The sequence below is a fragment of the Argiope bruennichi genome, chromosome 6 (assembly GCF_947563725.1).
Source record: "Argiope bruennichi chromosome 6, qqArgBrue1.1, whole genome shotgun sequence".
NCBI classification, from domain to species: domain Eukaryota; kingdom Metazoa; phylum Arthropoda; class Arachnida; order Araneae; family Araneidae; genus Argiope; species Argiope bruennichi.
Window position 1 is genome coordinate 68,545,376 of NC_079156.1, and position 27,020 is coordinate 68,572,395.

Below are 27,020 nucleotides of genomic sequence, written 5' to 3' on the forward strand. Positions count from 1 at the left end.
TGAGCAATATATTCATTTAGAAAAAATTAGTTGTTTTAGTTCTCCACAATGTGAAAAAAACTGAAACTTTTTTGTTATTTATCAATCAAACCCCAATGTTTAAAGAATAGATAAAAATAAAGTTCAAATTTTAGTTCAGTAACTAGATACTGTATTTCTTAAGCTATCTTCATAATTTTAAGTAAATCATTTGATAAACCTCTAAACTACAAATTGTTTTCTTTATACCTCTTTTTTAGCCAAAAACAAGCCTTTTTTTCTGATTTTTTAAAAAACAATTTGTCACTTCATTGATATGTTTTAGTTTCATAGATGTTTTTTCAATCTCTTTTATGCAAGCATTCAAAAATATAATTATTTTTGAAAGTTTTCAAAAAATTTATCCCTAACTTAGTCAAATACTTTAACTAAATTCAAGTTTTGAATATCTTAAATTAATTATTGTGAATTATGAAATTAATATTCAGCGTCACACACACAAAAAAAGAATTAAATTCATGAAAGTACTACAATATTGTTTTGGCTTGATTTAAAGTAAACTTCTTATTAATGGGGTTGAAAGATGATGTTTCTAATATTCTTTAATTCGCTAATAATAAATGTTTTAACTGGATTCTAAAAAATTAATAAATAATAAAAGGGATATAAATGGTGAAGAAAGATGTGATTTATAAACAATTCAAAATCAAGGGCAAAAATTATATGAAAATTACAAGCTACTTTATAGTTAAAATTGTAATTAAAATGTGTAATAAATGTATAATTAAAATGTGTAATAACTAAGCAGCCTACAACCCTCAAAGGCCAAAGTAAACGGTATCGATGAAACCGAAGTCCTCATATATTGCTTTGGGTATGAAAAATCGCAAATCAAAAGGAAACGCGATTGATTAATGTATTGAGGATCCTGCAGAATGTTAATTATCATAGCCTAAATTTGTAATCATATTTCTATTTTAAGCCACAATATACTTATACATCAGGTTAAATATAGGAATTAAATACAGATTTGTTCATTTTTAGGAATTAAGGCAACATCTTAGCGCCATTTTTTTGAAATTAAATTATTTACAAAGCATTGAGAGAAGCGGAATATCATATGCAGTTTCATAAGAACTTTCTGCAGGACTCTAAAGGAACTTATATATATATTAGGGTTTGACGGTTTTTCAAACCCGATTTTTAAAAACCGGTTTTTTAAAGTAAAATCATCACATTTGAAAACCGGCTTTTAAGTTAGGAAAACCGGGTTTTCCGGAACGTCTGGATATCCCCCCCCCTCCTCCTCTTCTTCTTCCTCTTCAAAAAAAAAAAAAAAAAAAGAATTTTATCGGTTGGATCGAATTGTTCAGCAGCTGAAGGCTTAGAGCGATGAGAATGCCAATTTATTAATATGTGAAGGTATATTTGAATTCCTATTAAATGAACTAAAAAATGTAAACACTGAAATAAGTTTGAAATTATTATATGCTTTAGAAGAACGAATTCAAGAAAGAAGGCAAGTAGAATTAGCAACTCTTTTACTGTATTTGCAAAATCCACAAAACATTTCTAGTTCAGCGAAGAAATCTAGTGTACTTTTATTAGCTTCAAAAACCGAAATTATTAAGTTATCTGGAAAGATATTGTCTAAAATATTTTCCAAATCCTTATGTGGAAACCAATTCTGATAAAGAAAAAATCAAAGAAATTACTTATTAATGTTTTTTTAAAAGAAGCCATGAAAAAATCAATGCATAAGTTTCTATAAGAACCTAAAGGAAAATCCAAACACACCGAAAGCTAAATTTTTATTATTTGAGGCAACGAATAAAAGAACAAAAAACTTAGATTTGTTATTTGATGCCTTGAAAACTATAAAACGAAGCTCAATAAGTAGTGAAAGAGTATTTTCGAATTTCAGGCAATATTGTGTCCAAAAAAAGAACGAGTTTTAGCCACCGCTCAGTGGATATTTTATGTTTTTTTTAAATGCTATTTAAATGTTATGCTATTATTTTTTAAATGCTTAGGAGAAATTAAAATTTGTGAAAATAATATTAATATTATTTGAAATTTTTGTTTGAGTTTTCGTTATTTTATATAAGTAATATGTATATTACTTAATTTTTTTAATATTTTGAATTTGATATTGACTAAGTTTTTTTGTTATTTTTATAAATTAAATAAAATATTTTTTCTCTATTCTATTTTTTTTTTGACAAAAAATCGAAAACTGTATAAAACCGGTTTTTTGGAAATATTAAATTTGAAAACCGGTTTTTCAAAAAGTCGGTTTTTGTATAAACCCTAATATATATGTGTCTATGAGTGTGAGAAAGATTCTTTGCTATTCTTAATTTATGGACATGAGAGCGCTTTATTAAATAATAGAAAGTATCATCAATCAGTAAACTCATGTTATACTTTGCACATTTGACCTTTACCTCCCTTTCAGAAAGTACGATTTAGATAATCGAAGTAATATACTCTATTAACATAAAATGTTCAGCAACATTATTGCAATAACACGATTATTACGGAATTCAGAATATCAAATGACGTCGCAGTGATGTGAAGTATTTTGTGTTAACAAAATAATAAAGACAATTTATTAGAGTGAACATATTTGCTATTTACAGCATCCCTTTATATGCAATATTTATTATTAGAATAATTAGTGGGTGCAATTCAAAATTTTTTAATTTGTCATTTTCGAGAAATTATGCAAAAAAATGACAAATTTCTGCATAATTACCATTAAATTTAATCATTCTTGATATTTATTTTTATGGGTAAATACAGCATTTGACAAGTATAATCCAACTTTTTCAAACGTTTACGCTAATATTGATAAATTGTTGATAGCCAATGCAAAGGCGACTTTGAATAGGAATCGACATTTCTATTCACAGGCACAGCGACGACGAAAGGAAGGGGCAGGGGAGAGAAGTACTGATGTACCAGACAGTTCTTTAGAGGAGCTACATGGAGTCAAAACATTATACCATTTTTTGAAGTAAAATATGATGACGAATCTAGTAAGTAATAACCATTATGCCTAGCACACTTGCTCTTGCTAAGCCGTTGATGATAATGAAGGGTGAGAAAGCCATTTGTTGCCCTGGGTGCTATTTACTATTACTGCGGAACTGCTTCTGGTTCGCAAAAAAATTATAATGGAATCAGATAAGATAAAATTGTTTCTTGGTAAGACAATAATTTTGTTCAAGTAATGGGCAATAACAGTGTATTCATAGAGGTGTGAGACAAATATACTAGCATCCTTAACTAAGCATTTTTAATTAATTTATTTAACATTTAAATTTCTGATCAGCATGAAATTTGAATATTCTAATCAGCCCAAATGTCAAATTTAAAATTCATCCTTAGACTTTGTACCAGAACTTCATGTTTTTATGATTTTGTTTTCGACTTCAAATGTTTTATTTTAAAAGTTACTTTCTATACTTTAATATATTTATCAGTGCTGAAATTTTCGCAATCTTTGGAAGTAGCCGTTTTCTTCTTGGAAACACTTGTAGGAGCTCAGAATCTATTCGGCATGCATTGCAGTGCTGTATCAATAATGAATTTACAACATTGCAGACGTTCCAAGAATAAACCACTCTTCACAGAAATATATCTTCTTCTTTATTTAATAAATAAGTAAACAAATAAAAACAGCCAAACGAATGGTCACAAGGAAAGCGAACACACACTCTGTACAATTAAGAAAGCGATAGCTCTTTTTTGTGATACATTCACTGTAAACAGTAGACAAAGGTCTTTCAAAAGCATAAAAAAATCTGAAGCCGCTTTCTTTGAAGAAAAACTATTTATTACCACGCTTGATTCCAGATGAAATGGTTAGGATTATTCATGAATTATTCTAAATTGGATAAATACCAGAATAGAATCAGAGCTTCCATCATCTTTTAGGCTTTGTGTTTAGGAAATAAGTCCTTTGAAAAATTTTACAGGTCTTTGGAGGATTGCTTAAAAAATTGAGTGGCATTTTTGTATTTATAGAAAGAAATTTTGAAGAAACAGGAAGTTTTGTTGTCTTTTAAGATGGAGATGTCAAAAAATTTGTGTTGGATACCAACACAAAAACTGTTGAAAGCCTATATGCATATTTATATTATAAAAACTGAGAAGTTAAATAGATATTTTTGTAAATGTTTACCATTTTTAAGCTATGCAAAAGTAAACAGCATACTATTAATAGTTAAAAAATTCCGACATACAGCAATAAATCACTTATCTGATTCGTCACGCTCAAGATACAAATAATGTATTACACTTCAGCGCAAATATTATTGTTGCATAAACGTTAACAAATTTTCATAAGAATCATGTTTATTATTATTAAACTTTGTCCCGAAAAATTTTTAAGAGCTAATATTTTTTTTTCCGTATTTGGGATCAATAATTTCTATATAAACTGAATCCCACTTTTTTTTGACTGAGTTGTATTAATGTCATATTGGTGGGGTTGAAAATGCATTTGATTTCCAACAACATGCAATTTTACCCTGATTTAATAACACTGTCCGGAGATGCAGCTACGTCCTGGTAAAAAAGGTAAATTACATGTACTGTTTTTCTAACTGTCCACTTTGGATTTCGTCTTACGTATCACTGTCGTACGTAATATTAATTTTTTATGCCATATGCAACTTCTGGAATAAAGGGGATGTCTGAGTTTTTTTCCTATTTGATGGAAGCTGCTAAATTTTTGAAGTCTTTTACGTTACAAATGGCATCTTTGATGTTGCTTCCAATCAAACGTATCTTCCTTTCATTTTCCCACTCTGGGTTCTTTTGATTTATTGTTTTTTTCTATGTTTTGCAGTTCCGGAAGGTTCTTTTTGTACAGCATTTGGAAGATAGAAATATTTTGTAAAGTTAAATAATCAGGAAAGTTATCCATCACAATGTTACTGCTGCGAACAGCTGTTGATAAAGAAATGATTAATTCATATTTAGCTTCCACCGTTCCATTCTATACAGGCATCAAAGATAGGGAGATTAAAATCTGTTAATGCTTTCCAATTAAATTCAGTATTTGAAGTGCCTTCATAAGTTACATGTTTTCCAAATACTTCTTCATATGGCAGTGGAACTGTTTTTAGTGCGTTTGGCTAGCGCAATGTCTGCAGTTTGGTGCTGCATACATCTTCTGGTTACAATAATCAGAAATAGTATGTAAAATCACAAAGACATGTTTTCTGTAAGCTGGAGTAACCTCAACAGCGCATGCACATTCAGCTTGTAAAACCTGAAATAAATAGACAATAGATGTAAAGTATGCAAAATACAAACAAATGATTAAATTTTTTTTGTATAATTTACAGACAAAAATTCTAAGCTAATTTTAAAAAGTTTGCTTACATATAGAAAGTTAATAATTCTAAACATTTTTTTTACTGTAAGAATTAATTTTAATGAGCATAATATTTTTTATTTGACTAAAAATAGTGGTGAATGAAATTTTAGAATTTTTTTTTTACCTTTCGGGCATATACTACACTAAAATGTTACATTTATTAAATTTCAGCATAAAATTGAGATAATGAATGCATTTTTATTATTCATCATTTTTTAAAAAAAGATACTACAAATAAGTAAATGAGTTGATAATGAAGTAATTTTAGGGAATTTTAAACAGTTATGAAATATTAATGTTTGGTGTGAATTCAGCGTTTTTATTGAATATATCGTGTGATCTTTGGTGAGCGGTTTAAAGTACCTGAAAATAGAATATGAGTTTTAGAGGCGTTCTTTCAAATCTATTGAAACTAAAATTTGACACTTGTAGTCACAAAATCTCATACCAAGTTTGATATATTTAAGTTATATGCACTTTATTGTACGTACTATAAACAATAAGTGGAAGTGATCTCCTTAACACTTTTTCGCATACTCTCTAATAAAGGTGTTATATTAGAGAATGCGTTGAATGACACTGGTGTACAATTAACTTTTGGCGTGAATTTAGAATGTTTACTGAATCTATAGTGCCATCTTTGGCAATTTTTTTGTCATTAATCCCTTGCATGCTATTAATAGTATACAAAAATCGAATTTGTATTTAAGACGCGCTCTTCCCAACCAATTGAAACAAAAATTTGACATAAAATTATATTACTGTAATCGCAAAATCATGTACCAAATTTGATATATTTAAGTTACTGCCTGTTTGAGTTATCGCGTTAACATGTTTCTGGAAAAAAAAAAAAAAACTCGCATACAGTTAATCTCATGTTGGATTTAGTTCAAAATTTGATAGATGTCTCCATTATAAATCTTAAATCTGTGTAACGAATTTCATCTATTAAACTCTCTTCGTTTTGTAGTTATCGTATTAATTTATATTCGAGCAGCAGGACACACCGATTTTCTATATACTCCTTTTGCTCAAAATCTAGAAATTTCGGGTAAAAACTTAATATCAAATTTTATACTTCTAGATTAAAGCGGTTTTTTTTTTTTTTTTTTTTTTTTTTGTCACAAAGAGAAATTTTCCAAAAATGTGTTTTTTGAACTCAGGGAAGTCCTAAAACGTGAAAAATCATCAAAATCGCGTTTCTAATTTATTGGCGATTATAATATCCTCTCTGTACTTCATATAGGAGAAAGTAAAAATTGAATATTTCATGTTATTTATCAGCCGAAACCAAAAATTTAAAGAATAGATAGAAATATGGTTTATTGTTTTACTTCATAAACTAGTTAATGCATTTTTTAGGCTACCCACAAAAAAAAAAAAAAAAAAAAAAAAGAGCAAGTCATTTGATAAGCTTTTACACTAAAAAATTTTTCCTCATACTTCTTTTTAGTAAAAAATCTCCCTTTTTTTTTAAATTAAAAAAAAAAAAAAAACTTTTGTCCCTTAACAGGATATTTTGGTTTTTTTAGATGTTTTTAAAAATATTTTTAGGTGAAAATTTAAATATATAACTATTTTATAGCGATTTCAAAAATCTCATCCAGAGCGAAACCACACTAGGGATGACGAATATTTTCAGAGTGGTTATTACGTAACCAATATCAAAAAGTCAAAAATACAAGTGATCAATACTTTTCAAAGAGGGGTGTGATTCAAATCCTTGATACGATCTTACTGATGATATTTCGATTACAGGTTTTGGATCACGATAGAAAGTAACAATCGATACGATATCACTGAAATTTGCCGGAGCGGTGACTTCACTGGAGATTAACAATCGATACGATCTGTCCAATGGAAGCTCTCGAAAGAAATATGTGATTGGATTGAAAAGTGAACGGACCGGTTATTGGAATTATCGTATCGTATCATTGAATTGCATATCACTGAAATTTATCGTAGCGGTGATTTCACCGGAAAGTGCGAGGCTTCACTGGAAAGTGCGAAGTCACCGCTCCACTTTACGGGAATGACCGATATTCGTATTTGATGATGCACTATTCCATACAGATCATTTTTTAATTGCTCGTGACATGATTGACTTACATTACATGTATTCTGTTTACTGATGGCGCTATCTATTGGTAGAATATAGGACTAAAGTAAACATTTTAAAGAAATGACATATATTTTTAATTCATCTCTTTCAGAAAATGGTTCACTCTAATAAATAAATTAAATAAATAGTTTTGAGAAAAAAAAATTTAAGAAGTAAGCTGAAACAGATAAATTAATTCAATCACACGTTACTTAAATTAGTAAATTAAGTATTAATTACAATTAATAAATGTTATATTTGATATTAAGTAATAATTTTTAATTAATAATATGATTGAAATAACAGATATTTGGAACGCATATTTAAAAATAACAATAGCAATATTATTTGTTATTCAAAAAATCGTGGATTATGCATCTCTTAACCACACACCTATATACTAATTAATTTTTCATAATTTTTAATCAAGTGCTTCATGTTTATTTTAAATATCAAATATGTAAATTTTTTAAAGAGTTGCAGTTAAAAAAAAAAGAGGAAAAATATTCTTACCGATTCTTTTGTAAATCAATAGGAAGTCTATTTACTTTAAATATATAAACCATTAACAACCAGGACAAAGGATCATAATCAGGTTGTATTAGAACACATCCGAATTCTCTGGTCCCTTGACTTTAAAAAAAATGAGATATAAAATGTTATATCATATTCTTAAAAAGCATTAGTTAGTGCTGTACAATATTTTAAGATATTCAGCTTCATAATAATAAAAAAAAATATTTAAATAAATAATTTGAACTAAAATCTTGAACAAGATTATTAATCTAAAGCTAATAATTTTGTTTAAAAATTTCTATCCTAACAATTTACTTAAATATTTCTGTCACTCTTAAATACAAATGTTAAAGGCACATTCTTTGTTTTTACCAGTATTGTTCAATATTGGCCAAAATATTTTACAATATTATAGTACAATTGGAATTTTCACTCCAGATGAGATTTTTTTCGATATTCTTAGCTTAATAATAACATGAAGATTTCATTATAACGCTTTTATGCAAAATACTATACTATTATATGCTATTCGTCATAGAGAATCATGATATGTATGAGATGTTGTTCGATATTTTTAGCTAGATAATATTATGAAGATGTCATTATAACGCTTTTGAGTTTCATGTTGTCTAAGAGGACTTTAATATAACAGACTTATTCATCACTCTTGTTAATTATCTGAATTTGGAAAAAATTCTATCATATTTTTCGAGGACTTTCAGGTTACTCCTTTGAACTGAATATCAAACCGAACAGAATATCCAGAATATTCATAAATAACATCCGTAGGCCTAGTATCCGCGTCTAGCATTTCATTTACAGGAGCTCTTCCTGAAAATTGCGTTTAATCCGTAATATAAATAATGCAGATAAAGCCATTTGTTAATATTACTTAGAAAATAATCGTTGCTTTGATGTTAATGAAATCCAGGATCAAATAACCGCTCCTCATTTCACGACATTAATTATAATTTGCCGAAATTTACTTTCCTAACTACAATGAAAGTGTGGAATTTGAAATCGAAATATCACTGATAGGATTGAAATTTGCAGCTTTTTTTTTCGTTAAAACCTAATAAAATATTATCTTTGCAGATATGTAGGATTATTAGCGACATGTTCATCGTTACTTGAAATTAGAAATCACGTGATTTGTACGTCAGCAGATATTTTCTTCTGTGTTGGAGTTCTTTTCGCACTCTCTTCAGTATCTCATACACTTCGTTTCCTTTCCTGTGTGTCTCTGATGTTAGTTATGTCTTTCCTTGTAAAAAATAAGTTAATTTAAATGTGGTTTTATTTAAGATATCGTTTGTGTTCTTGATGCCGTGCGTTATCCATATATATCCCCAAGATTGAAACGGTTTGTTGGATTCCAATTTTTCGTAATAAAATTAATGATTTCCAAATCAAAATATTTTATAGTTTTCTCTCATAATGAAAGGACGTGTTCAATATTAGAATAGCTAAGATTCTGGAAATGTTTTGTTTTGTGACGGAAGATTTTGATTCGTTTTCTGTGCATTAAATATTTGCCAGCTACTATAGTAGCACTTGATTATCAGGTGAGTAATTTTTAAATTTATTTCATAATGAAAATTGGTTAGAAATTCTTATATCGACCAATTAAAAACATTTTCTGTATAATTTGTTTGTTAGATATTCTTTAAGTAAATCTTTGATGTTATCAAAGAATCATGGATTACAGATAAATTTTTTAACTCAAAGCTATTTTCTTGAATTAACAATTACAATGATGCAGTATTTGTGTTCGCAATCATGAAGATCGAATGAAGATTTTAAAAGATTACATTTTGAAAAGGGATTTGATTTAGTAAAAATGCAGTCTAAAGATAAATTATAAAAATAATGGCAATGTATCATTGAAATGAAGTGATATCTTAAAAGTTAACGTAAAAAATGATATACATTTGTCTCGGACCTTTCTGCAAAATATTATCCCGAATAAATCTAATTTTTTTAAGTTCAATATTTTGATAGATATGTTAATTTGTTTGTCTAATAAAATATTTGAAAAACTGTTCTTTTTGCCAAATTTTCTTATAAAGATGCTGTAAATAGGTAAACTACATCCAATCGTTACTTTATAATGACCTATTATATCTTGTGTAAAAATAACTGTATTTTTACCTAGTGTCGCTTTTAATTCACGTGATTCTCCCTTTATTACTTGTAAAATATGTCTTTTTTTTTCTTATTCTTTTAATGAAACTCGTGAGAAGTTTATATAGTTTTCAATCTGATCGAACTTCCCGTACAATCTATTGTCATATTCGTGCACTGTAAATGATGTGCATTTTTTTTTTTTCCCCAACTTCATTCTTTCTTCTTTTCAAACTAAACTATGACTTACAACATGTTTTAATCCATAATTATTATTTTTTAAATGGTAAAGATAGAATTCCTTTTCATATTTTCCAAAGTTCATTTATACTTGTAGTGGTTATACACTAGTGGTAATTTTCTCTTGATATAATCTGTATAAGAAGTTTATATAAAATTTTATTTATGTTTCTTGATATAAATATTGTTTAGTTATAAAAATTTTGTTAAATACCTTAATATTTTCTTAATTTATATAAATTTAGTAGATTATGTGTGTAAATTATGTTGAAATGCTTTTCTGTATTTCATAACATAGATTTTATAGAATATTAAAACATTTTCATTTGAAGATTATTATTTATTATTTTATATGTACTGTTTATATATGATTACTTTTTTTCAGTTAATGTAGTTTATAACACTAAATATAATTTTTATGAGAGTTAGTACATTTATTAGTTTTTTTTTTATTCTACTTAAGCTAAATATATAGCTTTTCATCATGACTAAAATTTGTTGAATAATTTTTTTATGATTATTGTATCACGAAACAATAAAAAATATAGGAATTAAATAGTTATATTATTCATGTACACAGAATTTTAATATATGTAATAGTTTGTGTAAATTGTTCATGTATAAGTAGAATTATCTTTTAGTATTGTGTTATTATGATTTGAACTATAAATAGATGCTTATTGAAAGCTATGTTTAAGATTCAAGTTTAAAATTAATAATAATAATATATTTTAATATTAATTTCACAAATAGAAAAAATAATTCTTATTATAATTGATTTAATCAATCCAAATATGCAGCATGAAATATAAATATATAACAGAATAGAATATAAATTTGCAAATATGCTTTTTTTTATATTATGTTATAGCCATTTGGATACAAATGATAATGAAATTAAATTTATATATTTTTCCTTTTAAAGAATCAGTATTTTTTCTTGTGACTAGTACCTTACTGAATTAGAAATATAAAGTTAATATTTGAGTATCCTTATATATCGTTTATTGATATACAGACATTCTAATCTTTACTAAAAGAAGAAATTTTAAAATCTTCTTTCTGTAAATGCAAATCAATGAAATTTTTTTATACAGTTATAAGTACATTTATATTTTTTTCTTAATATAACTAGTATAAATTTCTATTAATGTAATATTTGTGTATGTTTATTGTTATGAAGTAGGGGTATTAAAACAAATCCCGCAATATGATATCTCCTTGAAAGCGTAAGCACATGAAAAATCACTAGAAATAATTTATTTGCAATCTATAAACATATGAAAAGTTTACATATCACATTTGTTAAAAAAAAAATCAGATTTAAAAAAATAATTTTTAAATTGATTAAAAGCATCTTTTTTAAAAATATTTTTATTTTTTCCTTCTCTAGCTGTTTTGGCACCAAGTATAAATTATATGAATTTTGACATGGGAAATTTAAGAATTATTTAAAAAATGCTGGAAGATAAGAGTAAGATATTTTTATTTATAACTCTGAATATTATGCTTTAATTTAATTTTTATACATATTTGAATTTTTTTTCAATACATACAATTTGGAAGCAATAATAATTTGTTTTTGTACATATATTTGCAAAATTCTTCTTTTTCCTCAAAAAATAAGTGCTGGAAATAATCATTATAAGAGGAATTTTGCTCTGAAGTTTCAGCTTTTATTTATAATTCACAATTATATTTTAAAATGTTATTAGAAATTATATTAAACATTATTTATATGTGTTTCATAAAATAATCTGGATGGAACGGGTATGGTAAAGTCTGAATAAAAACTATTTTTTCCCATAATATCATATTTTAATGGCTAAAGAAAATCTTGCACTCATTTCAAACTGTAATTTCATTATTTTAAATTAATCTCAAATAGTAGAATGCTTACAAATTACTTAAACAAATGTAGCTAATTTTCTTATTTATTTAGGGCGTTAATAATGTTTGCAATAACTTTTTATAAATTAACATTTGCTTCCTTTAACTTTTTTTTGCAATATTTGATGAAACTCAACATATTTAGTACTCTTTCACAAAGACATTTCTGCCATCTCTTTTCTTTTCCTCCTTATATAAAGTTTGACAATATCAAAAATATTGAACTCCAATGAAATGTTAAATTATTTATTTAGGTCTAGGAAAATTCTTGAAGAAATTTTTCATTTAATTAATTTTGACTAACAAAACTATAATTATAAAGACTAAATACTTTTCCAAATATAACATGAAAATTTTCAATTGAGCAATTATTGGTCATAGGTGAATGAAAATTTTATGATAGTTATTTTGTCACACGAATGTGCAAGGAAAGACAATGATTTTTCACTTTATAAATTTTACTATGCTCTCAGCTTCTTGTTTTAATTGTTTATTTAATCTACTTGAATTCACTTTCTTAATTTAATATTTTTACCTGAACCAATGGAGAATAATTCAGAAAGCTTTTAAGAAACTTCAGTGATAAGTAAGAAAGACAGATAATTTTTATGCATATCATAAAAGCAAGAACAACAATTTGACATGCCAGCAGTATTGTTTGACTTTAGTAATCTAATCCATCATTATTGCTATCAAAGAATTAATAAGTAGTTCAGAATTCTGTAGTATTGTTGAAAAGTACATAGGAGCAGTAAAAGAAATCTATAAGCAGTGGTACTGCTGTATTGTAACAGATTTCCTAAAGAGTTGAATGCCTTACCTTGAACAGTTTGACACAAGTACAGAAATTATTCAAGATTGCCATGTCAAGCTAGATTTTTCATAATTGATTCAAACTTGCAATTCCTAATACATTAAAGCATGTGTTATTTAATAAGCCTGTTTTTAAAACTAGTTGCCGTAATTTTTTAAAATCATTTTTTATTGCTAATGCAGACACGATTTTTTGATGTAATACCGTTTTCCAAAACTTATTTTAATATCTTTGGACTAAACCTGAAAGGTTTTTATGTATGTTAATATCTTATCAACCAATAACATAGTTACAAAGCAAATAGGATAATTCAGCGATTACAATCAAGCATGATAGTACACTTCTTAACTGTATTTAAAATTGGTTAAGGTTACTAGTAGATCATGAATTAATAAAGTTTTGTGTTATTACTTTTTCAACCAGGCTTTTAAGCATTTCATAGATAAATTTTTAACTGAAAAATTAAATAGATTTTAGTATGTAATATAATAATACTTAGTATTTAGTAATGGTTAATATGTTTACTTTGAAACCTTTTTTTTTTTTTTTTTTTTTTTTTTTAAATGGAATTTGAAAAAGCATTTGTGTCAGGAAAAACAACCATATTTCAGTTTTAATTATTTCTTATTTTTTATGTAAAAGTTTTATTCAAAACAATTCTGTTTTGAATACCAGCATCTTTTTTTTTTATGGCAAGGTCTACTTTATTCCTACTGTAAAAATTTCATTACCTACCTTTGATTTATTTTCTATTAAAAGCCAAAAGGTTATTCTTCATGATCCAAATCAGTTTATTATCAGATTTCATAACTATTTGGAGAATTTATAAATAACTTCTCTAAATATATTGCATTAGAAGCAAAAAATATATCACCTTCCATAAATGCACTTAGCATGCATTTTAAAAGATTTATTTTTTTTTGTCTTAGCATCTATTTGGTATCATAAATTAAGGCATATTTTAAAAGATATCTTCATTCATGCATTATCTGCATTTGTAGATTGTTTAATTTTTTTAAAAATACCTCGATTGATCTATGCTTTGTGCCATGACAAAATTTGAAAAATAATTCATTTTTCCGACTTTAATTATAAATCTATTACCAGGTATTTATTAAGTTTTAATTAATGACTTATGTAAAAAATTAAATTTTTCAAACTATACCAATCTTACCTTTAAATGAATTGAACACGTTACTAGCATTTTTGAATTAAGATATTGTTGATTCCAATGATGCAATTTTAAAAATAAGCATTTATGAATAATTATATCAATAACAAAATTACTTACCTTGAATTAAAAAGGTTATTTAAGATAGTTTGTCTTCTTAGGCTAATTTACTTTCTTCATTTTGAGAGGCCTGCGCCAAATTTGGCGATTAGACTTAGACTCATGATTCTAGAACTTGAGTTTTATGACATTTTTGTTTGGATAAATTTCAAAGGAAAACACGCTTATTATTATTTTACCTTAAGACATACAAATTCACTCTTTTGAAAGATTGAAATCGTTGTAGACAGTATTAAATTTAGTAAGCTACTCACTACTTACTAAAGCAATTGAAAGCAAAGTATCTATAATCTGTTCAAAGCAATTTTCTTATTGGAATTTCAAAATTCGCTCATCAAGGAAACGTTTAAAATTAGATCTTATGTGCCACTTTTTCAATTCATTTCAATACTATTTCAATACTCATAACTTAAACCACGTGTTCTTAACACGTAACCACGTGTTTATAACATGTAACCACGTGTTTATAACATGTAACCACGTGTTTATAACACGTGGTCCCGTGTTTATAACACGTAACCACGTGTTTATAACACGTAACCACGTGTTTATAACACGTGGTCCACACAAGATCGGAAATTTCAAGAATTGAGTTTTTCTTAAATATACCTTTGTGAAATATTTTAACTAAAGGAGCATTTACCATAAAACCAGTATTGTTACTCCAAAAATTCCTGCATGCACCGAAATTAGGAACAATGATGATAATCGTAAAACTGATTACATGCCGCTATTCCATGTTCCTGCGCATGCGTGATCTTACTAGAGTATCAGTCTTGGTGTAATATAGACACTACTTCATTCTTGAAAATGCCGTAACAACTTCTTATTCTCCTCCATCCTCAATTTTTAATTAAAATTTAATTTCCGAAATAAATTGTTTAGAAAAGTGATATTTTAGTTTAAAATAAATGGTCGCACAATGCTCAGAATTTCATCTCCCTGATTAATTTGAAAATCCATGATTTTTAAACAGTACGGCAATGATCATTTGGCGAAAACAATATTTTATATATAAGTGTAGAAAACAACTTTTAAATCTTTCAATTTCACCTAATTTTGTTTTTCATCAATTCTATCGGCTCTTGAGTATGACTTTTAAATCAGTTCTTGAACTAGATTTTCTAGTTCAGTTCTTGAACTAGAATTTACTGAATCGGTTATTAGTTATTTACTATATATCGTTCTAGAGCAGCAAAAAGGCTCATTATTTATCTTTAGGGGTGGGGGAAGCAGCACGCAAAATACTCTAAACTAAGAAGTATTTTAAAAAGTTGCAAACCATGGTACAGAAATTTCATCATTATAGTTAAGTCTAAATGATAGAAATTGTAATAAATACTTTTTGCCGTATAGAAATCATAGCTTTTGAATCTTTCAATTTCAGTTAATTTTGTTTTTGATCAATTTTATAGGCTCTTGAGCATGGCTTTTAAATCAGTTCTTGAACTAGAATTTCCTGAATCGGTTATTGGTTATTTACTAAATATCGTTCTATAGCAGCAGAAAGGCCTTTTATTTCTGTTGGGGGGGGCAGTGTGCAAAATATTCTAAACTAAGAAGTATTTTAAAACATTCAAAACCATGGTACAGAAATTTCATCATTACATTTTCTAAATGATAGAAATCGTTATAAATACTTTTTACCGTATCATTCATTGATTCAATTTCTTAATCCTTTTTTCTCAAAAATGTGTCTGTATGATATCCTGACCTTCTAAATTAAAGTTTTCTTACCTGGCATAGAGGCAAATATCTCGGGACTCCTATGATCATATAACATTGTAGTTCAAATCACATATGATAAATGTTTTCATTAATAATAAATAATATTTTTTATAACCATGTCTCGAATTATTACTCTTCTTCATGTTTTACGGTAATATTATCAAATATGACGACTATCTAATGTTAATCCTAAAGAAACAATGTTCTTGTATCATTTTACATTTGCGTGGTTTTTCTCTCTTTCTTTTTTTTCTCTTTTTGGATACGAACTCGTAATTTTGAAACACGATCAGATGACGAGGACGATACTTCAGTTCCAAACTCCCGCTCCACATCTGCTTGAGGGCATTTGATGTCGATGGATTAATATGCACCAGGCGCGTACACATGGCAGTTTTCGGTGAAATCGGATTTCGAACCTTGTAACCTCTAGTCCCAAAGCTAAGACTTTACAACCAGGCTACTACGGCCTGTTTTATGATTGCTATTTGTTGATTTATTTGCAAAAACGGAATATGTGAAGAGACTTAGATTTAACTCATTTTAAATAAAAATAATAACTTAAAATTCACCTATACATTAAAGTTTAATGTATAAGTGAATTTAATGATTAAACAAAATGCAACAGGAGAAATCATATGGATTGGTCTTGAACCCATCCTTAACTTTCCAATAATTGCGCAATTTTCTAGCTGTCTCTAATCGCTATTTAGATGCAAAATTTGTAATAAATCGAAATTCTTTTAAAAGAGAACGGAGTACTTATATGCATCACTGTAATTGACAAACACTTCAGATGTTAGTATACAATATAGATTAACTTCCAAACAGCGTACGTTCGTAAGCCGAGGAATACTTAATTGTGAGGTTAATTAGAAAGAAATTTCGGAATAGTTTTATTGGAAAATTAAACTAAACTTTAGTCTAAATTAGAAAATTACACTAAAGGTGTCTTGAACACAATATTTCTAATATCACAAAGGATCACGATGGCTTTTTAGAATGTTTTAAATCCCTTTATATACAAGATCTGTCGTGATAGTGAGCTTGATGCGAGGGAAATGACATTGTGCAGTATGGCCGTTTCGAGGGGAAGGGGGATATACCGTTTCATTCATTTCATAAGTGCAAGACGTTTTTTTTTTTTAAAAAAAAAATTTAATCTTGGTATATTTTCAAAACAGAACTTTGATATAAGATAAGATTCAATTCAATATTAAAAACTACCGCAGAAATGAATGAATCAAAATTGCGACATGTCCATGAAACTATGTTCTTATAGCTTTTTTTTTTTTGTATAAATTTATTTTTAAGAGCTTTTGCTTAAAATTAATTTGTTTGCTTTTTGTGGAGAAAAGATTTTTTTTAAATGTGAAAGGGAAATTATGAAAGTCACTTGTTGCGATCAGTTTGTTTGTTTTGATTATTGGTTGCATTTCTTTTCACTTTTATCTTTTATACATAATATTCAAGGATTTCACAAATATATTTTTATGCTGAAATTTTAATAAATATTTAAAATAATTAAATTTTAATAATAAACAGGGGAAAAAGTGCATTTGCATGCATGCATATACGTGAATTTCATTGTAAACATAAAAATTATTGTTGCAAATATTGCATTAAAATTTTTTTTTCAAAGTAAGAAAAAAGAATTTAAAAATTAGGAAAAATTTTAAACTTAAATATCTTTGAATCGAAAATATAATTATTGAGTGTTAAGATGGTATAAATATTATTTTTGATGGTATTCATCATTAATATGGTATAAATATCAAAAAATACAGTCGAAAACTATCGAAAAATATTAAAATTTATCATAAGTTTAAATCATAATTTAACAATATTGCATCTTGAGCATCAGCGGACTCAGATACACATTAATTATTTACCTCTCTCTCTCTCTCACACACATAAAAAAAAGGGAAATAAATTCAAATTTCTATTCCTAAACATAGTAGCAATATAATTTTATATTAAAAAGCTTTTTTTTTTTTTTTTAAATTTTATTGCCTGCGTATCTATAATACTACTAGTAGTCATGTTGTAGTCTCGCCTGCGATATACAACGCAGTAAGAGAACGAAAGACTTCTTTTTTTTTTTACTTATTATATTTGTGCATAGAAAAGCAGAAAAACATGTTAATATAAATTTTTCACGAATTTTAAATAATTTTAAAGGGCAACCTAATAAACTACGCATGTAGTCTTTCTTTCAGACTGGAAAATAACCAAGCTTTGGAAGCATATGGTAATAAAGTATGCGATATATTATCAATGAGAAAACAACTATTTAACAACCATTTTTATGGTCGGCCCCGATGCTTTGATTATTATCACAGATAATCTCCGGTTATAACAATCACTTCGATAAAAGTGGATAGCCTAATCGAATCAGACAAATTTTTGAGAAAATAGTGTTTCCTGGCCAATGTCCGCAATATCTTTATTGTAATTCATATGTGTAAGCTAAGCTAAAAGCCTACTATCAATTTTAAAATAGGGCTTGGTCTAAATAATAACTAATACACAGCTTTTCAAAAATAATTTCTGCTATTAGAAAATAAATTTCCAAGAAATCATTTCTTAGCTAAATTATTAACAAGCAAATTTCACATTTCTTGACTTCATGACTGTTCTGTATCATGATGAGTGAGTCATTGAGGTGAATTTGACATTTATAATGCAGCATTGCCGAATTAACTGTTGATTCGTCACCAATCTTAATGGATCGAATTTTATTCACAATTGGATGATCTGATAAAGCATTTCTTTGTTTCATTGCCTAACGACTGGTGGAATAAATAATATTTAGCATTGACGATTAATTGTGAAATAAAACCAACCGTAATAGCTCAATTTTTATTCTCAACTGTATGATCTGATAAAGGAGTTCTTTGTTTCAGTGCCTTGCGTAAGCTCTAGGAAAACTTTTAAATTTAGTTATGAACATTATACCCTTATTACTTTTAAGTATTGCCTGTACTTTCTCTAATACTATACAGACATTTGGATCTTATCTAGATTTAATTATTTGTAAATGCACTGAAGCTGGAACTTAAAGACAAAAGCAAAAAGTAAGAAAGATTTAATTCAATATTTGAGTTGAAGCATGCTTATGAGAACAACAAAACGGTGTTTGTAACGATTATATTTCATATTCAAATATTGTTTGGCAACGGGTTCTAAAACTCTCCGCGTTTGTGCGCATGCGTTAGGGTGGGTTTTATTCGTCAAAATAGGGGTGAGATGAAAGTTGAAAGGATGAGATGATTATATTTAATAATAAAGTAAACTTGGAATACTCGCGGGTTAAATCAAAATAATGTGGGTAGAAACGACAAGATATTCATATACATGTAAAAAAAAGTATCTAATAGGACGGAAATTAAGGTCAAAGAATGACGAAGAATTCCGGAAATGCGCCCATTCTACCGCATCTCACCCCTTAGTAAGATAGAATCGTCGAAAAGTGATCGTCTCAGGATACTGAAACGAACAGTGAGAAATAGTTTGGGAGGGGAACCATCCGTTCTAAATATAACTTATTGATGTCACATAAAACTATCACGAGTTTGAATTTGCAGGTGGACTATTTATTTAAAACTTTTAGAACTCAATTTATTAATAATTGAAGCATTAGATAACTTTTCAGCTCTAATAAATTGAAAATTTGCTAAGTAATATGGGAAATAATAGTGAAGATAGATCTTCAGTTCAAACGTTGACAGATAAATAGACTTTATTTCCGTAATGCAATAGGGATATTGTAGTGATCTGAAAATAAAATTCGACGATAAAAAACATAATAGAAAGCTAGAATCGCAATGTTATTAAAATTATGAAGTATTAGTAAAAACTGCAACTTGGAGAATAATTTAAGTAAAAGGGAAAAAAACTGGTTGCCCATGGTGACAGTTTGTGACCCGAAGTATTGACTTTTCTGACTGTCAAAGTATTAATATGGAATATATTTATTTAAAATTCTTTTTGATAAGACGAAAACATGAATTTGATAGAATCAGTCTACTCTAGATTATTGCGCGTTCAAATTTAAATGCTTATGTTATCTTTAAAGTATGAAATCAGTGATGAATCGTAGTTTATTATTTCATTCTGAGAAATAAAAGTGGAATTGAAAATCCTACTTGAGTTAATATCCAAAAAAATCAATTTATGTTAATTTTAACATTAGCAAGAGCATGTAGTTGAATAATTTGATGAAGCAGTAAGATTAGTTTGAATATCAACATAACAATAAAAAAAGTTTACATATTGTGTATTTAATTAAATAAAAAAATCATTCTAATCAGAAAAATAAATTGTATAGAGATGAAATTCATATCATTAAAAATGACATTTTTTTTTGAGATAATATAAAAATAATTTTTGTGAGAATGTATTTTCTGAAGATATAGTTGAAAAATTAAAAACTTGCTTAATTTTAACAATCTTTTGAACTTTGAAAAATTATGGATATTAATATGGATGTGTGCAAATTCTTGTGAAGAAACTAAAATTCATTATTGTCAGCATAGGTAAATATATGCACACATCCATGTACATTCCAAAGCTTTGTTTATTCGTTATAAAGCACGTAATCTTTTTGTGAAAGTGCGTCTTCCGTAGTAAACAAATCATAGATGCTGCGTAAAATATCTTAATATGACATTGCCTTCAAACATACATCGTAGTTTCCGAATCTTAATGTTGTCAAATGTAATCGATAACAGAAAATCGGATCAGTCTAAAATAGGAGGAAGGAAGAAATATTTCGAGTTTTGTAAAATAGAACAAAAGTGATTCTAGAAAACAAAAATACTAGCTATAAGCTTATTTTGAAAGAAACTCCGAAATCATCTCCGAAAGTCGGGGAATTAAACCGAGTTAATTTGTTAAGTGTTAATTCTATAATTAAAAACTTTTTTAATATCCATGTTCAGTAAATGTGGATTCTGTTACAAAAATAGTTTAATTCTTCCAACTTCATTTACATAAACATATATGCAATTTTTTTTAACGTATAGAAGACTCAGTCTTCTAAGAGTCCGGCTTTTACAAAAGGGCGAGTGGGAAGTGTAAATAAGAAAATGCATGGATCTCAGTAACCTTCGAATGACATAAATAAGATAATTTTGGAATTTATTTTTCTAATATTATTGTATATAATCTAATTTTCAATATTAAAATGTGCATTTTTGAATTATTTGTACAGTAAGCATAGATTTTGTTGTTAAAATGCGCTACATTTTTATAGATGAAATTCTACTTATTCAATTCTTTCGTAAATTCAATAGTCTTTTGGTCGGATATATGCTGTGCTGTTGACAGTCTATCAGATTTTGGCAAGAAAATATATAGTATATTATGTTGTACCTTTCATCATATCGCTGCTTTTAGTTTGCATTATATTTTCAATACGTATTTGAAAATGTTTGTTCGTTTCCATTCTTACGACGTCGTTTCTTTTTAGACAGGGAGTTGAACTACGTCCTCAACCTTCTCTCCTTACACCTTAGATCAGTATTTTTGTGTTTACTAGAGAGAAATAGTGATTACAGAGGTGAGTAAAGCAGTTTTTTTAAACCCTTTTTATTTAAGAAGTTAACTTTGTATCTAGTGCTGTTTATTGTAGAGGCATGGTGGAAAAAAATATTGAGAGTTCAAATTTTCAATCTTAAAACTGATTTTAAAAGGCAATTATATATTTTCCTATAAGGGGAATAAGCTCTTAAATATTTTGAATATATATAGTAATTCTATTCATTAAGCATGTTTATTTCTTAATTTCCTATCGGAAAAAAATTGAATTGTTTGAAAATTATTTAATTCTGAGAATACTTTCATCTATTTACTAATGAAACTTTCGTTAATTTCATAATGTCAATAAATATTATTTAGTATAAAAATATTTTTAATAAGTGTTGTCAGTTTCAGAAAAAAAAAAATTATTAAATCTGATCTTTTTAAAAAAAATAAATTAGAAAAGATGAACTGGTGCATGAAAGCTTAATGTTTAAAAGTGTGAAATTAGATTATTTTAATGATTTATCTGTAAAAATCTTATGATGTCCTGTTGACTGAAATTGTTTGAGATAAAGCAAAATTAAATCTGATGTAATCTAAAAAAATTTGAAAACGGTAAAAAATTCTACAAAAAAGATTTCCTGAAGTGTAACATTTTAAGAGATCTAAAAACCTGAGCTGCACTAACACCTAAAAAAACGACTTTGCCATCTAATTGTCTACGAAATCACCTAATTGCTGAAATGTAGTCAAATTGCAACAATATTTGGTTTTTTTCAGATTCTTCTATTACAGTAAATATCACTACAGAAAGTTCATTCTGATATAATGTTTTTCTTTTGAGTTTATAAAATGTATTCAGTTGTTTGCTTTTCCAATTTTTCTCTTGTGCATATATTTGGACTCACGAAAAAATTAACGCTCCTGATTCAGAAGAAACCCCAAAGAAAATATGAAGGAAATATTTCTCTATTAGCCATTTATTAACCGTTACGTTCGTATCTAGTTAAAAAAAACAACTTACTCTCAAGTAGAAATTAAGATTTTCGAATTTGTGTTCCATATAGGTATATGTATTAGTTGTAAAAATTTCTCTTAGACAGTCTATATGGGTAGCTTCAAGATGCCCTTTATACCGATTTGCGTGGTTACATTGTTTATGAAACCTAATAATTATATTCGCATGCTCTTAAATGGTTTGCATATAATTGTCCCCTCACCCTCCCGCGATTTTGACAGTTTAAAAATTGTTAGCATTTCTGATATATGAGATGAAATTTTATTAAATTTCTTTAGTTTTTCTGCTTTGCGTTAAACATAATATTGAGTAGTTTATACTTGAAACGAATTGGTGATGCATTGTTTATACAGCAGCGAGTTTCCATGTAAACTGAAGTATTTTATATGAGTAAATATGACCGCCCTTCCAGGTCCTGACTTGTTTCCATGCGTGCGTATCCTTCAGTTTATTCGATGGAGAACAAACTGAACATTTCTCGTGTAAGTTGACGCAAAAAGTTGGCATTTGCTGAAAGATAAAATTTAACATGATATGTGCGCAGCGTGCATGTCTCTCTCAAGCATTGACAGCCTCTTCGTTGGCTAGACCCAGACCAGAGGTTTTTATTATTATTTTTTTTCCTTCCCCTCTCCCTCTACATAAATGCCACTTAACTACAATGCTGCGCATTTCTCTCCGCTGCTACAACTCAACAATGAACAGAAACAGCTGCCGGTGACGGGACTTCGTTTAGTAAGCGTGTGGCGCGACAGGAAAATCGTCTGCACTGCTTTTCTTGCCTCAAACTGGCTTCACTTCAGTTTTCAAGCAAGCCAAAGAATTGTGTTATTTACGTCTGGTTCCACCAGAATGGAATTTTTCAAGTCTCGGTACGAAGTCTATGTTCGAATTTGTTCATGGTAGATTGATTCACCATACAGAAATTGATATGTGCTATTGATTATTTTTTGACACTTATTTCGAAATATCTAGCAAGAGTATATGATTGACAATACAATATAATGAAAAGTAGTTCTGAAATTTTTCAAAGCTGTTGACTAAAATTACTTAAAAAATATTTTCTTTTCAATTTTCCACAAATATTAGGATATCTGAATTCTAGTCTTCTATGGATTGATTAGGAGTTATTATGATATGCTGATATAAGCTCATTCTAGAAAGTCAGATTTCATCTAACAAAAATGAAGGAAGTAATCATTATTGGCCCTTAAGATATTAGGAAATATAACATCCAAATCTTACATAATCTATGTAAATATTTTTCTTGTGTAGCTCTCAAAAAACACATTATTTATTTATAGAATTTGGCAACTTCTGAAGCAATTGCTGAATCGCGTGATTCTACTTTCCAAATAAGTTCAATTGAGTTTAAATCTTCGTTTCTATTAGTTAAACACGAATTTCAGGCGTGTTTATAAATATTATAAAACAATGGGGAGGAATCTATTCAACTTGCAAACAAAGCTATTGAAAAAGTTTTGAGAAACTTTAAGGAAGGAGAAATAATTTGTTTCGAAAGTTTATCATGCTTGCATAACTGTTTATTAAGAGGTACTGCGAATATAAATATAAAACTCATTTTTCCTTATATAGTTAACATTTCGATTTGTGTCTGTATTTAATTTTTTTAAAAAATGTATAATAATTTTTGTAGAGAAATTCCCGAGATAAAAAATTATGGATTATTTACATACTACGAGAATTCTGTTCATCTTAAAATTCTCTACTTGTCATGCTCTTTTCACTTCTGTAATTTTTTTAGTTTTATTTGAGCGTTGAATCTGTTTTCATAGATGCCATCGTTATATAAAAATGCCTTTCATGGCGCTAAAAAATTTTGTACAATGCTAATTAAGATGAAAGCCTGAAAAGGGAATCAATTTAACACTTTTATTAATCCATGAAATTCTATTTTAAGCGATAATTATGATAAGATATGACATCACTAATTCTTTATTATTAAATCTAAATAATTTGTTTTCAGGATTTTTCTAAATACTTGAGACTCTTGTATACATTTTTTTTTTTCTTTTTTACATAACTTCCTTTGTTAGTTTTATTTGATTATTGAATTTATCTACTGTGCACTTACAAAACCAAGTAAAAAAGTGTAAAAAAATGTTTCAAGTGCAAAGTTTCTTATTGTATACTGATTTAAATTAAAACATCAATAGCCATATCAATTAACCTTAATCGAAATTGTTTTTTTTTTAATCCTAAACGCATATCCTCAATGTAGAAAGTGTTGCCAGCTTGTAGAATAGCTATGAAATTCTCCTAGGTTAGCTAACATAATCGAGCCGAGTGAAGCGACCCCTAGTTTAAAATATTCCTTAACTTAAAGATTCCAATATTTTATAAATTATATTTCTACTTATTAGGTAATCTTAATGATAATTATTTGATTGCTGTTGTAACGTTTCCTTTTTTTTATAATTTTTTTTCGGAAATTCACTTTTTTTCCAAGATTTTATGATCAAATGACTGATATTAAGTAATCTTTAGCTATTAGTTGTTTTTTATATCATAATTTACATTTGATAAGACACATTTTAGGCAATTGCAGAAATATTATTTGTTACTTTTTGATGATAATAATTATAGTATTACCGTGGTCATATTTAATGGGCAGAATTCTGGTGCCACTAATTCGGCAATTTTCAGAGATTCGCTGGTCTCAATCTGTCAAAAGGATTCTAAGCAACATTCTCTCTTTTTTAAAAATGTAATTTTAATTTTTTAATCCGCTGCAGCAACTGACTTGCTGTGTGACTATATACAAATATTCTTGTAGTTTTAGCTTTTAGTAGATTAACATCTCGTTTTAAACTCTTCTAGAAATGTTTTAGGTTGGCATCAAATAGCAAGAACAGCATTTCAGCTGACTCTTTAGACTTGTATACCATACCAACCTAAAGATATGCTATGTAATGTTTGCCAACGCATTCTAAAACCCTCCGTCCTTTTAGAGCATGCCAGGGGTGTTTGTGCTCCGGGGAAACCCCGGAATTCCGGGGATTTTGAACTTCGATACCCGGAAATTCCGGGGATCGTAGTTCAAAAGGAAGTAGGAATAATAATGAATTATTTATTTTGATCTGGGTAATTTTGTTTGCTTTGAAGGCAGAAAACGCAAGGTCAGTGTGTGTGGTGAAAACTTTTCCTTTCTTTCTCCAAAGGTAGTGATAATGCGTGAAAAGGGGGAAAAAACTTCTTTTTTGTTCTTTCCTTATTGCGAGTAATGACTCATTCCCCCGGTTCTCGGACATTCTCTTCTGGATTCTTTTCGGCAAGTAGGCGCGGCAGAAAAAAAAGGGAGAGACTTCGTTCGACCAGATGTGCGATCACGTGACCTGGGTTCAAAGGTCTTAATTTTGCAAAAAAAGTAATTCATTGAACTTTTATAATTAGGTCATTCAATACTTCATAATTGTAATTTTTCATTTCTCCCCCCCCCCCCCCTTCTCGTAACTCCAAAATGTCGGTAGTAAGTCCGTAAAAGTTTCAGGGGATTTTTTGTGGTTCCACAAACACCCCTGGCATGCGTCAGGTTGGGTTTAATTCGTCAAAATAGGGATGAGAGGAAAGATGAAAGGTGAAGATGTTTACATTTAACAATAAAGTAAATTCGGATTACTCGCAGACTAAATTAAAATAAAATAATAAGGTCAGAAATGACATGGTACTCAAAGACGTGAAAAAAAATTGAACAAAATATTTAGATTTAAAAAGGCCGGAATCAGGATCAAAGAATGAAAAAGAATTCCGGAAATACGCTCACCCCTTAGTGAGACAGAATCGTCAAAAAGTGGTCGTCTCAGGATAAATTAAACGAACCGTACGCTGGTAGATTTATCTGATTAAATTTCGTGTTCGAATTTAGCATTTATCCTTAAAACTTAGGATAAATCTAGCCGTTATTCTCCATTCTCGATGCATCCAGGATTCCGAGGTTCGTAATTTCTGTCATTTATCGATTGGAAATTTTCCGCTTTTTCCCCACTTCTTGTATTCCATACTTTCTTGTTAATGAAAATGTTTATATTTTTATTTATTCATTCAATCTGAGATATTTTATACATATTATGATAGATAGTTTAGTAATTATTAATATTTTATTCATTTAACCATTTTATAATTTAATTTGAGCCAAAGATGCATGAGATTCTGTTTGAAAGAATTTTGAAGAGTCACTTTATTTAAAATAAGAAAATCGACCCTTTTCGTAAATACCAAATGGCAGGGGAAAAAAAAAAAAAAAAAAAAACCCTCTAATCTAACTAAATTTTGATAATAAAATATGAAAGGATCAACTAAACTGCCGATTGTAATAAGTTAAGGAAAATTCCATCGTTCTAATACACCAAAATAAACTTTCTGGTTGAAGCTTTATTAAAC

General features: G+C 28.0%; 1 protein-coding gene across 5 annotated transcripts in view; it reads left to right on the forward strand.

Annotated features, from left to right (window-relative positions):
- The first annotated feature begins 9,207 nt into the window (after positions 1-9,207).
- Positions 9,208-27,020, forward strand: part of LOC129971148 (homeodomain-interacting protein kinase 2-like) — a 98,814-nt gene continuing 81,001 nt past the window's right edge. The window contains exons 1-3 of one of the 5 annotated variants that reach the window (XM_056084645.1): positions 9,209-9,553; positions 11,746-11,826; positions 21,549-21,638. The gene's annotated coding sequence lies outside the window, so the exon portion shown is untranslated. Of the gene's footprint in view, positions 9,554-11,745; positions 11,827-21,548; positions 21,639-27,020 lie in introns of all 5 variants that reach the window. The other 4 variants (XM_056084644.1, XM_056084650.1, XM_056084646.1 and 1 more) reach the window with 4 other exon arrangements.